The 13,528-nt window shown below is 40.2% G+C and overlaps 1 protein-coding gene across 12 annotated transcripts in view; it reads left to right on the forward strand.

Annotated features, from left to right (window-relative positions):
• The window catches only part of LOC114012898 (uncharacterized), a 204,032-nt gene that overhangs the window by 14,839 nt on the left and 175,665 nt on the right, over positions 1–13,528 (forward strand). For 11 of the 12 annotated variants that reach the window (XR_003555638.2, XR_003555639.2, XR_003555636.2 and 8 more), the window contains exons 1-2: positions 1,611–1,769; positions 12,840–13,026. The gene's annotated coding sequence lies outside the window, so the exon portion shown is untranslated. Of the gene's footprint in view, positions 1–1,610; positions 1,770–12,839; positions 13,027–13,528 lie in introns of those variants that run through there. The other variant, XM_055804700.1, reaches the window with a different exon arrangement.

Raw genomic sequence — 13,528 nt, forward strand, 5'->3', positions numbered from 1 at the left:
ATTGCGTACATGCTGGGTGGGCTTTCTCCCCTTGAAAAGCTGCTTTGAATTAATATCTCCAATGTGTTAAGACTGTTATAAAATGTGTCGTATGACTAAGATGATGTAGCTGATCCTGTCACCTATGGTAAGCTTCTGTTCCAGACATCAGAAAGGGTATTGTGTGCTCTAAACTGGCCTGTTCTCTAGATTTTTGGGGTGGAAAAGTTTGACATTACCTAAAGGCAGAGTCTACAGATGTCACCCACCCACATGGTTCCTTAAGCATGTAGGCTACTGTAAGCATTCGGTACCGTTTGAGTGATCTCTAATGAGGATAACAAAGCAGAAAGAAAAGGACTTATTTTGTGTTACTCTTAGAAGCCAAAATATGATTGAATTTTCTTCTGCCTTAGGATCTGCAAAGTAGTTACTAGAGACTTCAGTGCGGTATTAAAGACACAAACAGATTTGACAAAGTCTTCTTTTCCCCATGGAATTTGTAGTAAATAGAGATAAATTGTTTCATCTGTTTTCTGTTTATTAACCAGGACTGTATCAAATTAAGTTCCTCTAGTATTGGTGTAAGATGGAGATATAATCACTACAGCTCTATTTAATCATTTCTCTGCCAAAATGAGCTCATAGGCAGTGAGACTTGAAGAATTTACAGGCTCCATGTTAGGCCACGTGTGTGTGCATGTGCAGAGATGATATTTAAAGGTATAGCTTGGGAATATCTGCTAGAATGCTCTTTTATTCTCTCTTGCTTCATTTATTCCTCCTTTTGGTGGTACTTGTCTCACCTACAACTTTGATACAACATGATCATTTATTACCATTTTTTGTGCAGAGAACTGTTTTTGGAAACAAAAATGGATGTTTGTCTAAACAAAGCTTTTTAGAGCTGTGGTATCAGGTTGGAACGTGGCTCTGGAGGCGGTCTGGATCCATTCTCCCACTTGGAGGGGGCCAGCCAGGTTGCTAAGGTTGCATCTAGTTGAGCTTTGAGGTTCTCCAATGCTGGAGATCACACAGCTCGGGGTAACCTGATGTGAAAGCTGCAGTTGTTGTTGAGAGTCATCTAGAGAATGGAAGAACCCCCTAAGACAGGTTAGAAATGCACTGCAGTTTCATGTATGAATTTTAAGTTTAAGTAGCATCTTCCTCGCTGTTTTTGCTGAGTCTAAAAGCTGAATAGTTTTGAACAATCAGTTTCAGAAAACAGTATGTACTTGGAGAGGTCTATGTCCCAAAACTGGTTGGTCCTTTTTGGCTTGTCTGTAATCACTAACTTATTTCAGAGTAGCACACAGGATTCAAAGAGTACTTTAGTTGTATTAATGTGGTAGGTTCATTTGATCAAGTTACCTTTAATCTTTTGTTCACACACACACACCCCTCGCAAACAAACTACCTTTGTCCTTTGTCACTTTTCCCATATCACCTTTTTGAAGCCTACATTAGCATTTAAAATATAGCTTTTCATTATTGTAGGCTTTCCATTCATTACCAGCCTTTGCTTGGGAGGGTACTAGGGCAACGTGTGTGTTACTGCTCAAGGGCAATCTGTTTTGTTAAACTTTAATGATATTTCAGCAGCTCTCAGTAGGCTTGTCAAAACAGTGTAGCAATGCTTAGGTGCTCAGGAATATCCAACTTGTGACAATAGTCCTTTAACGATGGAAGTGCTTGTCTCCTATAAAGGAGATGGATAGCAAAGATCTTTTATTTCATCACCTCATGGTAGTGGAGAACAAAGCATTTCTTAGAGCTGCACTTAAGAAGAGGTAAGTAGTGGCTGTACTGCTAGATGCAGAGTTTTGTGTAGTTTAGCACAGCCATATGGTTGTGACCTGGGTGATGCTTTCTCTTTGACATGGCTTGTAGGCTGCTGTTCTACTGACAATCTTGCAGAGATTTAGCCAGCTTTCTTCCCTCTTACGTGCAGGAGCGTGCAAATCCTGCCTGTGATAAATGTTTTGTGATGCCTTTGAATATTTAGGCTGTTGCAACTGTCTAACTAAGTAGAAACTGACTTTAGTTCTGTTTTGTTTTAGTTCCCTTTTAAGTGCAGGTGAGTATTCCACAATTGGTGGGTTCTCAAATAAGACTTCCCATAAGGTTTGTGTATTTTTTGTTTTGTTTTTTTGTTGGTTATTTTGTTTTTTCCCCCTAATCACTTTGTTTTCTTTTTGTAAAACAGCTTTGTAACATTGTAATTTTTTTGTAACATTACATGTAACATTTTTTGTAACAAAAGTTTGTAACATTAAATGTAACATACTGGAAGCTTGATGATCCTCATTGTGCTAATTATATTTCCTTTGCTGGAACGTCTTTCTCTACCTTCCACAAGTCATAGGTTTAGTAACTAAACTAGGCAACAGTTTCTGAATCAAGTAGTGTAGTTTTCTGCAGTATGGAACTCTGACAGTGATCATCATGGGTAGCACTGTGATGATAATGATAGTCCATTGCTAAGTGCCTTCTAGAAATGATTGAAACCAATTCTTCATGGAGAGCTTGCAGTCTAAATTAAAGCTGATGTTTAGAGGGAGGTCCTGTTCAAGAAGATGCCATTGCTGCAGAGGTGATGGCTATATTATACTAATATCTGTGTTTTTTCTGTAATTCACTTTAAGGCAATCTGCAGAACTACAGAAATAAGTGTGTTTAAATGAGACAGGCTGTGGTTTGACAGCAGTGTAGGGAATACATGCATATTAATCCTCAGGGTTCCTATTGACTTGAATCTTTCAAGTCGTTTATATTGCAAGTAAACATTACACAGCTTGGTCTTTTATAGTTTACAACTTGCATTAAATGTTGCACATGCAGAATTTAAATCAGCTGTTCATTGTTTCTCATGTTTGTGTGCACACTTGTGTGGCAATGGGGGTGGTAATTAAGTATTTGTTATGTACCCTAGGAATAGAACAGAACATAAGCATATGTTGCAAGGAGGTTTATATCCGCTTATAACCAAAACGTTGTAAGCAGGAGGCACATATTGTCACTGAATTTTGTAGAATCCCTGGATCTCCCTGTCTCTGGATTTTTTTTGGGTGATGGTGTGTTTTTTTCTTTTTAAGAACAGGTTGTGCTAGCATACCTTAAGTATAGCTGATTTTGCTTTGTGTCAGTATGGTGGACTGGTGAAATATTTTACACCTATTTTTTTTAATCATGATATGACAATTCTATGCATATGAGACCCTTAGGAAATCTTTGTGGGAAGTGACTTAAAATGTTTCAGTTTAATACCTATCACATGATTAATAAGTATCCAGAGTGATCCTTTTACATGTGCTATGTTTAAATAAAATGTTGCTGGAGTGTTGACCCATTTTAAATTGTTCCATTCAGTGTTTGTATTGTTACTGATAATGGTTTTTTTTGCATATGTGTGTTGTCAGCTACTAAAATGTGGTTTAGAAATCCAATACTACTAATGTGCTGAAGAAATATGGCTATATTCACTGAACAGGAATAACCCTGTAAAAGTATCGCTTTAATTTTAAAGCTGACCTTTTCTGTTTAGTAGAAAAATCCACAATTCCAAAAGGAGACAGACTTTTTTTTTTTCTGGAGAGGATATATAGCCTACAGGAATAAAAGATTGAGGGGCTGTAATACTTCCACTGTGCTAATCCAATAATAATAAGGATGTTTTTGATTAACTGACATGTTAGTACTGAGGCATAAGTAAAAGCTGCCTCTGCAGTTGACACCTGATATAGTGTTCTCTGGGCAGAAGTGTCAGTGGCCTTTGGCACAGCACCTGGAAAGACCCCTTGTCTGGAGGTCTTGTTCTATTTTATAAATTGAAGTTGGAGCCTTTGGGGATAAACCTTATGTTCACGTTTCTGTGGCAGAGCTGAAGTGACGCAGCACTTCTGTAGCTGCTGTTGGCCTTATTTCAGATGACAGCACGGGTGGTGCTGTACCTGTTGTGGACACAAAAGCGTTCTCTGAAGATAAGACCCACCTCGCAGTGATCCATGCAGAATGGAGCTACCTCAAGCTGTGGGTGCAGTGAAGGCTCTTTTGTGAATAGAGTGTGGTGTTCAACATGTGGTGGGTTTAGGCTGCATGAAATTAGTAATCAGCATCGCTGCAGTGGATGCAGTAAGGCCAAAGAGCAGTGTGAGCACTGCCCGGGCGAGTGGGGAAGCAGGGAGCTCTGGAGGCTGCGGCACCTACAGCGTGTGCTGGCTCCGCTGTGTTGTGCTTCATCCAGAAGTGTTGAGATGTTAAACCTGGATATTGAGACCACAGACTTTTCTTGCCGGTACTTCCTTTTTGAGCAGGTTATCGGGGATTCAGTGAACAGTTTTAAACTGTTGTATAAAATTGTAAATGTTTCTGATGAAACCTTATTTATGAGAAAATAAAATGAATCTTTTTCTAATAGGTTTATAAGAGATGTGCCCCTATTGTCTGTTGTGAAAAAGCTCCATCAAATTTAGTATAATTTTATAACCATTGGGAAGCCTTTTGAAATCATCCTATAAAATTTAATAAGAAACCTAACATGTCAATGAAATTATGCAAAAGGATGCAAAGCACTCAAAAGCAAAGGTTCACTTTTTCTGTTAAACCTAGTATTGAGAATTTCCAAGCTGTCTATAAAAATATGCTTGTATTCTTCTATAAATATCATGTACCACTTTATAAATATTTTATGAAAAATATTAACACTTTACTTCAAAGCAAAGCTTTTGAAGCTTTTCTTAACAGGCACATAAGAATTGCATTTTTTCAGTCCTCCTACACATTATAAATTTTCCCTACTAGGTTTGTCACATAGAGTGTATTCACAGTTCCTGCTGAAACAGGAGTACCTTAAAGTTCTCAATGAAATGAAGCTAAAACTGAGGATGTTCTTTAGTGTACTGTGCTATCAAAGCCTGAAGGACTATTCTGGCATAATGGAAGGTATTATTTGGGAATAGTATGGCTGGTTAGTGAACTACGTTCCAAAAAAAAAGTCTTGTTGTGAGGGCTGGCCATAGTTTCCCAGTGTGGAGCAGTAAGTACTTTCTTATTCAACTGATCTGTTTTAGTTTCAGATCAATCCTCTGCCCCCAACAGCAAAAACAAATAAATAATAATGTCTTTTAATGATTTCCAGCCTTAGAGGTGAATTGGGGAGAGGGCTGTTAGTGGTACCTGATACGAGCAGGGAGCTGAGCAGCTTCTGCAGCGTGACAAGGAGATGGATGAGGAGCTGAGTGCAGGTCTGCTGGTGCTCTGCCCAGCCCTGGACCGTGCTTTTGCTCCCTGCCTTGAGCTGCAGGGAAAGAAAAGAAGAAAACAAGACTTCTTGATTATTGTTTTTAAACTTCTTAGAAGAAGAGGAAAAAAGCAAGCCAGTGTTATTGAATGTCTTCTTACTTACCTTCTGGAAGGAACATACCTGCCAATGAGACTTTCTTAGCGGTTCAGTTACAGATGCCCTGTTCTATTTTCAATCAGGTGGCTTTAAGGACACTGTATTATGTCTCTGTCACTGATTCTGGAAATGTTTGATGAACTCTAGCTTAAATCAAGACAGGCCAAACACTAGTATGTACCCTTTACAGGAAATTCAATTACTCTTGTCTCAAGCACAGCTGTCGATGTAACTTGACTCTTGGTATCTTGAGAACACACTTTTATGATCATATTCTTCCAGATAGACTGTTTTGCTGTGTCTTACTCACAGGTCTGGAGACAGTATCCTGTTTGGTTTAGGGGTTTTAAATTATTCATTGGTTATGCAGTAGTGATGCTTTAGAAGAAGGATGTAGCTAAGAATTGAGTGTGTAGAAAGACATGAACAAACCCATAGGGCTTTTTTGTCGCTAAGGCTACTGGAAGTTATTAAGCAAAGCATTCATTTCCAGACTTTTTTCTTAATAAGAACACTTTCTGTTTTGTAACTGAAGAGTTTTAAATCCCTAACCCAAAACCCCCACAAAAATGAAATGCTGTAAATTGGCCAAGGCCAGAAAATGTGCTGTTGCCTGTGGATCATCAAAGTGTTCCTCCGGTGCACCGATTGGTTCATAAATAAGCTGTTCATCCACTTTCACTTACTTATTCTGTAGCTGTGAAGTAGGTGGTTTAAATGCAAAAATCTATAGAAACCAAACCCTTAGTTGCCTGGTCTCTGTGGCTGTTTTTTCTTTGTTTTGGGTAAGGATAGCCTGTGAGGGTATGAATCTGTAGAAATGTGTTAATTCAATATAAACACAAATATGTCACTCAAATGTTTATTTCCTAATCTTTCCCATTACTCATGCCATTAGGTTGGGGCCCATTATCAGTAACTAGTTAGTAATTAACCACATGTAGCTTGCATGAAATACCATAGGCTGTTTTACTGTGACTGCTCCTCTCAATCACTCTTGCCAGGTACGACATAGCAATGAACTAGTTGGGTTAGATATTTTTTTAAGTTACACTTAAGATTAAGACAAAAAGGCCTGATTCATCCTCTGGTGGTACCAGCGCTGACGAGTACTTCTGCTTGGCCCATGAATGCAGTAGATACATATGGTGGATATGAAGAGTGAAGCATGCAGGTATATGTGGGTGGTGGTAATATGGAGCATCAAGCCTGGAGGGGAGACTTTCTCTTCTGGCTCTATGCTGAAAAAAACCTTCTGACGTGAAGGCTTGGAGCTATTTCTTCATGTTTGTTGAAGATCACACAGTTGGTATAAATTTCTAGTATCTGGTAGAAATAACAATGCAGTTGTTTCACATACATAGTTGAAGGAAGTCCATTAGCTGTGGTAGTTTACACCAGCTGGAGATCTGCCCCACAGAATGTCCCTTTGTCCTATGCTTCCGTGCCTTTACATACTTCTCAAATATTCATTAATATGTATTTGCTTGAAAAGAAGCCATTATTTGGAATTTGTCTTTTGAAAACTTAAAGATTTATGCTCTAAGCTTAAATGTCAGGTTTATCTTAGTGGTAAATACTTCCCCTTTTGTGTATATTCTAGGGGGAATGTACATGCACATTCAAACCACTGCTCCTTTTGGAAGTTGTGCCACTGAGACTTTACATCTCAAAGGGGCATAATAACCAACAGTCCATCAACAGTGAGATAATTAATTTCATATGGAATATAGTACCTATTCTAAATAAAAGGATGTCTGATGAATTTAGGGCTGTGTAGTTGGCAGTTAAAATATAAAATAGGCACTTACATGCATATGACTTTTATTTTTTTTTTCCAGCTAATGTAGCTCAGTAATTAGATTTGTCAGTAGGTCTTTTTCTAGACAAATGCAAAACAAGTTGCAACCACAAAGAACAACTTGGTGACCTGCTTTTTTTCATCCGGAAAGCTTGAAAGCACTACTAGTCTGTGAAAGTATTAATGTCCGCAGTTAATTGCTGTTATAGTGTTGACCTCTGAGGAGATTAGCTGGTCTAGCAGGTTCTTCATGATCTGTATTTACTGCTGTATTTCTAGCACACTTACTGGGACGCATTTTATTACCTACTGTTGATGGGGAGGTAAAAGGTATTTGGTTATCAAAAGTGGTATTGGTTGCCTTCAGGTACTAAACTGGCAGGCACTGAAGAGCAATAAAGGCTGAAAACCTTTACGTCACTGTGAAAACCCCTGTTGTATTGAACGACAGTGAGACCTTTTGATAGCAGAGTATTTTTTTATGATGGTGATGAGCATCCTGAGGTAGAAGTTCACTGATACTTTGGATCCTGGCCCTCGCTGTAATTCCAATTAGTTTCTCTGACTCTGAATTCGCATCTACTGCGAGGTGCCTTTTGGCAGATTTAAAGGTACAATGGCAGTGATGTAGACCAGGTTGGTTTCATAGAGCGAGACCAGAGGAAGCTTTTAAGATTGTAACAGGTTTCTCCTATGCAATGTAAGTTATGTGAATTCACCTAGTGAATTCTGTACCTGGACCAGCAAATTGTGGGTGGTCAAATATTTTTAAAAGTATAGTGTCTAACTTTAAGTATTAAAATGGTTGAGAATCTTCCCCTGATAGTTTCTTTGACCTCAAAGATAAGAAACCTCTAAAATCTTGCATTGTATTTGAGGTTATATTTTTACTGAGGTTATCAACTACTGGTGTGGAAATTAGGATATGACCCATCATGTTGTTCTTCCACACATATAGCTTCCATACTTGTACCTTCATGGTATGTGTCTCAGTTTCATGGATCACAGGATAACTCGGGTTGAAAAGGACCTTGGGATGTCTCTAGTCTAATGTCCTGCTGTGAGATCGGGCCAGGTTGCTCAGGGTATTATCCAGTCTGGTTTTGAAAATCTGCAAGGATGCAGATAATCCTATTTTAATACCTCTATATATGTATATGTTAGAGAGGGTATTTGTTTGGTAGTCAGTAATGCATTTTATTTCACCACACATGAATGTGTTTATGGTTTGATGATGTTTCTACCCATGCATACTAGCAGCAAGTTAAATAGCACACGTTTTGCTCTCTGTCCCTCTCCCCTCCCTTCATCAGTATGCTAAATTGTTCGACCGTCTGATCCATCATGAAAGGAGTTGCTGTACAGAATCGCCTGCGTTGAAGTGTTGAGGAATCAATACAGACGGTGACCTTTACTGAAGCTGACATTTACTGGGGTGGATCAGCTGCACACACAGTGCATGACTGCTCGCTTGCTTGCTTGATATCTCTCCCGAGTTCTGCTACATGATTTTTCTCCTTTTGATGTCTTGCTCTGCCTAATTTTTATCTAGAGGTTTTTTTTGCTTTTTTTAATGTATGATTGAAGGGATGGCAACTGAGTGTCTTTGACCTAACAGACCCTTTAAAGGAGACCATGCAGGCACAATAAAATGAGCTGGGGTTAGACTTCTAAAACTGAGGAACGAGAAAGAATCAGGTCTCCTGTGTAGGATTTGTCCTGTGCTGTTGTTTCTCCCTCCTTGCGTGTACCTACTCCTGCTTGTTTTCAATTATTCCATTGTCTGTTCCCCACACACCCATTATGTTTTTGCCTGGTGTGAAGTCTGTAAGCAGTAAACATCCCCTGGTGTCTGATATTTCTCTTCTCAGCTGGATGCTGGATATTCTCCTTCTCATCTAGCTCAGTTTACCACCTGATACTTATGTGAAATTTTGACATGGGTTTGACCTGTGGAGGTTGGAGGATAAGCCACACTGCAGTAAAAGGAAGCATAGTTGTATTTTCTTACAGATATTAAGGCATAATGGAAGAGTGCAGCACCAGTGAGAAACCTGAGCATGGCTGTTACCTTGGCTTCAGCTTTGGAGTTAAGAGCTTGGACTGCAGTGCTGGTCATCTAAACTGCTGCCTCCTGTGAGGAGTTCTGAGACACCCTGGAATCCAGGAACTGCTTCTGGCCTCTGCCCTGGGAGCATCTCCCTCAGCAAATGTTTCTCTTGGTGTCCTGTTAGTCTTGGTGATGGGTGAGACTTTGCTGCTGTCTCTCCCAGTGACCGTGCAGTATTTTGTTTGGGGCATCTTGTGAAAGGAGTGTTGATTATGCTTCCTCCCATAAAATTCAGAGACAGGCAAGTAGCAGTCTTTGTCCTGGGGTACAAAGGTAGTCTGAGCAAAGAGGATAATAGAAGTGCCAAACAGCCTGGCATGACTGCCAGCTTGTGCTCTGGGGAGGCTGGAAGAGATGCACCAGGTCATGGTAGATGTGCTTCAGCAGCTAGTACGGAGTAACTGTCTTGAGTAAAAAGACCTGTCTTGAGGCAAGGCAGCACTATTCAAACAGAGCAATATGTTTCTGCATTATGCACTGATTGAAAGTGCAACAATAAGGGTTTGTTTGACTGTTCTTGTGTTCTTGGGTATTCTCTTTGAGTTTCTGAGTGGCAGAAGGAATACTCTAAATAGTATACTACTTAAAGTGTGTGTATAATTATACATCTTAGTATTATCTTAATGTGCATATATATAAGTACACAGAGAAACAGTATTATGAGTTTTGTTCTCTTCTTGTAAAGTTTGACAATGTAACCTTACTAATTTGAAAACAAATGTTCTGTTACTTTTCAGTTAAGTAAACTTAGTTTACTTAATTGGGAGTTCCTGATGTGCAGCCTACGTAGACCTGAAGTGTTGTCTGCTCCTCCTTTCTTGCCTTGCCCTTTTTTTCCTTCCCTCTGCCAAAAGCAAAAGCACAACCACCCTTTCTTTGGTTAGGAGTTTCTTCATCTCGCTTGCTGCTGCTCTGTAGGAGAACTTGTACCTGACACGTTCCTTCTGCTCATAATGAGCTTTCACTCAAGTCACTGATCAATAGCAGAAACCAGCAGGTCTGTCTCTACTGCTTGTTTTCTCTATCTTAAATCTGCCAAGATAGATTAGACTATTGCCAAGGTCACTCAGTATGTTGCAAGTGAATGAAAAGATATCTAGTTGACTTTTTTAGGACAGGACTGCAAAAAGGCGAGATTGGAGCTAAACTGAGTGTACAATGACAGATTAAATCTGCATCAAGGTCACAGAGTGTATTTTTAAGTGAACCTTCGACACAGCTGAGCAAGATACCCATCTCCTGTCAGTGCAGAGGTTATTACACTGCTTGCTAAGGTAAAGTATCTTGGCAGTACATGTTTGGGAAGGAACAAACAAGAAATTCAGGAATTGCAATGAGAGAAACTGTGGTGTAGCACTCTGAAAATCAATAGGGATTTTGCATGTTTTCCTGGTGGCAAAGACTGAGCTGTGGGGAGTCACAGGGACAGGAGCAGCCTTATGCTTTCTGCCCCAGAGGCAGTGGCATCCTCCTGCTGATGCAGCTGGAGGCAGCAGTGACTGTGAACAGCGAATGCAGCACTGGTGCCAGGTTTAAGTGTCTGATGTGCTCCAGCAGTCTCCTGTGTACTGGAGTTCTTGTGTGGCTGATGTGTAACTTTTCAGAAAAGGAGAAAATTAAAAAAAAGTATGAGTCACTTAAAAAGTTTTTGCATTAGCAATGATGAAAATTACAGAGAAGGAAGGTTTATAGTAAGAAGTAATATATTTTATTAGACTGACTGTTGTAATGGGGACAACTGTCTGCATGGCTCATGTGTCTAAGAGCTTGTCTTTTTTTTTTTTTTTTTCTCCCCGGTTTCAGTACTTGATCTAATAAAATATACTGTCTGTATAAATCTTCTAGGCTCAGATCATCATGTCTGCCTCAGAACAGCTAATAAAACAGCAGACATATTTTCCTAATATAGTTGCTTCATTTAATGGATTGTCATGGCCACTCAACACAGAATAGTGCTTTTCCTTAGACTACAGTATCTACATATGTTACAAAGTCTTCCAGTAGAAAAGTCTGACTCATGAGTTTAGCCAGTTTTACAAATAAAACTGAAAGAATTGCTTCCATAGAAACTAAAAAGAAATCTCCACTTTCTGTTCATTCCTAGATCTGGACTTCAGACTTTTCCAGATTTGAAAGCTATTTGATCTTTAGGAAATGAAATTCAGTTTCTTTGCACTGAGATGAAATGTAGCTGTGTCAAAGATATAAACTATGCTTTTATACTTACTAGATTAGTTGTTTTGTTTAATTTCAGTGTGTTTATCCCTGCGCTTTTAAATAGCAGCGTGCACTTAATTGCTTTCTCTGCCTGGAACCAATATGACTAGGAAAACAGTGATGAAAGTACCGGGAGTCTTGGATTTTTCAAGGTTTTTAAAGATAACAGGACTCTTATGGTTTCTTCTGTTTCTCCATCTCCACGAGGGCACCCTTGCAGGGCTGAGGCCAGAGTATCAGTGACATTAATGGACAAAGGAAGTTGTGTAATTAGTTGAACTGTAAAAGAGAATCTCTTATAATTATCTGTAAGAGAAACCCCAACAGATAACTATAAACTGCCAAAACTTTCAGTCTGCTACAGTTGTTCTCTGTGTGACGGGAAGTCTTCAAAGGTCTGCAAGATTTAAAACCTATTTAAGTAGTCTGACTCTATAGTGACCAAACTGTTAGCTGAAAAAAAGCAAATACTCAAAGCTGCAGACTTTTCTATGTCTGTACTTATGGCTTTATCTTTGTTTCTAGTTGAATTTTAAAGATGCTGATCATGAGTCATTGGATGAGGCCAGACTAAAGCTCCAGTCCAGATGAAAATGGAGTGGTGGGACTGAACTTGCCTTAGAGCTGCCTTTTGGCTTTGAAATACATGGTGTTCTCCTTACTGAAGCTTATCAAATCAATGCTGCAATTGCCCCATCTTCAAGTGTGCCAAGCTTTGGTGCATCAGTTGCTCAGGCAGCAGAGCCACCCAACAGCAGCCACCAAGCACAGCCTTGAGCTGGAGAAACCATCTTGCTCGGAGTTTAAGGCAGACCGATGGTTTCCCAGTAGTGCAAGTCCTTGCCCAGCTGGCCCTTCCCTCTCTTTTCCTGCTTTTGCTTCCAAGCTGCTGGAAGTTGGATTTTGAATTCCAGGCCTGGTTTGGCATGGGGTGAAGTAAGCGTTAAAAGCTGTTGGGGTCAAGAGTGCTGGTCTTGTTCCTTTCTCATCTGGGAGGCTAGATTTGCTGTGGAGTGCAGAATCTTCTCATGGGTCTGGCAGAAGGATCTCACCTGAAATCGGTTTAATAATTTGAGGAGTCTTTTCTGTTCTCAAACCAATGTTTGAGATAATGTCCACCCATGGATTTGAAATGCAGCTTTGAGCACTTGTTTTGGCCTTCTGCAGCATGGTGTTCTTTGAGTTTGGGGAGATTTGCTTTTCTTTAGAATCTATTTTTTTCCCTCATTGTTAGGCTGTAAGTCTCCCTACCTGGCTTCTAGTGGGAATTACGGTGATTGGCCTTTGTCTCCTTACCCTGTATACTGATTGAACTCCTCTGACTTTCTCTACAGAAAATGGAGATGGAAGAAGACTGGCAGCTACAAACGAAGGGCTAAAAGAAAGGCAGAACGGGATCGATTCCCACACTCAGCGGGACTGTGCTTGTGCTGGCTTATGATGATCTTGTCCACAAGCAGTGGATCAGGCTGTCAGAATACTGCTACGCTACCGCTCAGCCCTGCACTGTAGGAGTCGGAGGTGAGTCTATGCCACACAGAAGCCTGCATGTTATTTTCCACCCATAATCAGATTAAGATAAAGCAGTCTTCTGCTCGATTGTAGCAGTGTCTGCCTGCTCAGTCTTCTGCTGCGCCGTGGAGACCTGCCGGGTCTGTTTAGTGTGGGGTTAGGGTCAGGAGAATGTTCAAATAGGGTGTGAAAACCTCTTTCCAGGAGGGAGCGTATCCCACTCTGGGTTTTCTGCTGGGTTTTCAGAGATGTGCTTCTTAGAATGCCAGGGAAGGAGCATTTGGCAGTTATCTCTTTCCTTGTTCATTACCCCTCTGGAAACACCCATGTGCTGGACCATCTCAGGAGGATCACTGTCAGCTGGGATTGAGTTTAGGGTCTTGTGGATCTTGAACCCCAGCCTTCTGCTATGGTTGTGCTGCCTGTGCCAGGTGAGAGTGGTCCCTGAGACCCCGCTGGCACCAGAGGACCAGGCAGTGAGCGCTGGTGGTTTATTACCAAGCTTTTAGTA

Source organism: Falco peregrinus, chromosome 5 (genome assembly GCF_023634155.1).
Source record: "Falco peregrinus isolate bFalPer1 chromosome 5, bFalPer1.pri, whole genome shotgun sequence".
Classification (NCBI taxonomy): domain Eukaryota; kingdom Metazoa; phylum Chordata; class Aves; order Falconiformes; family Falconidae; genus Falco; species Falco peregrinus.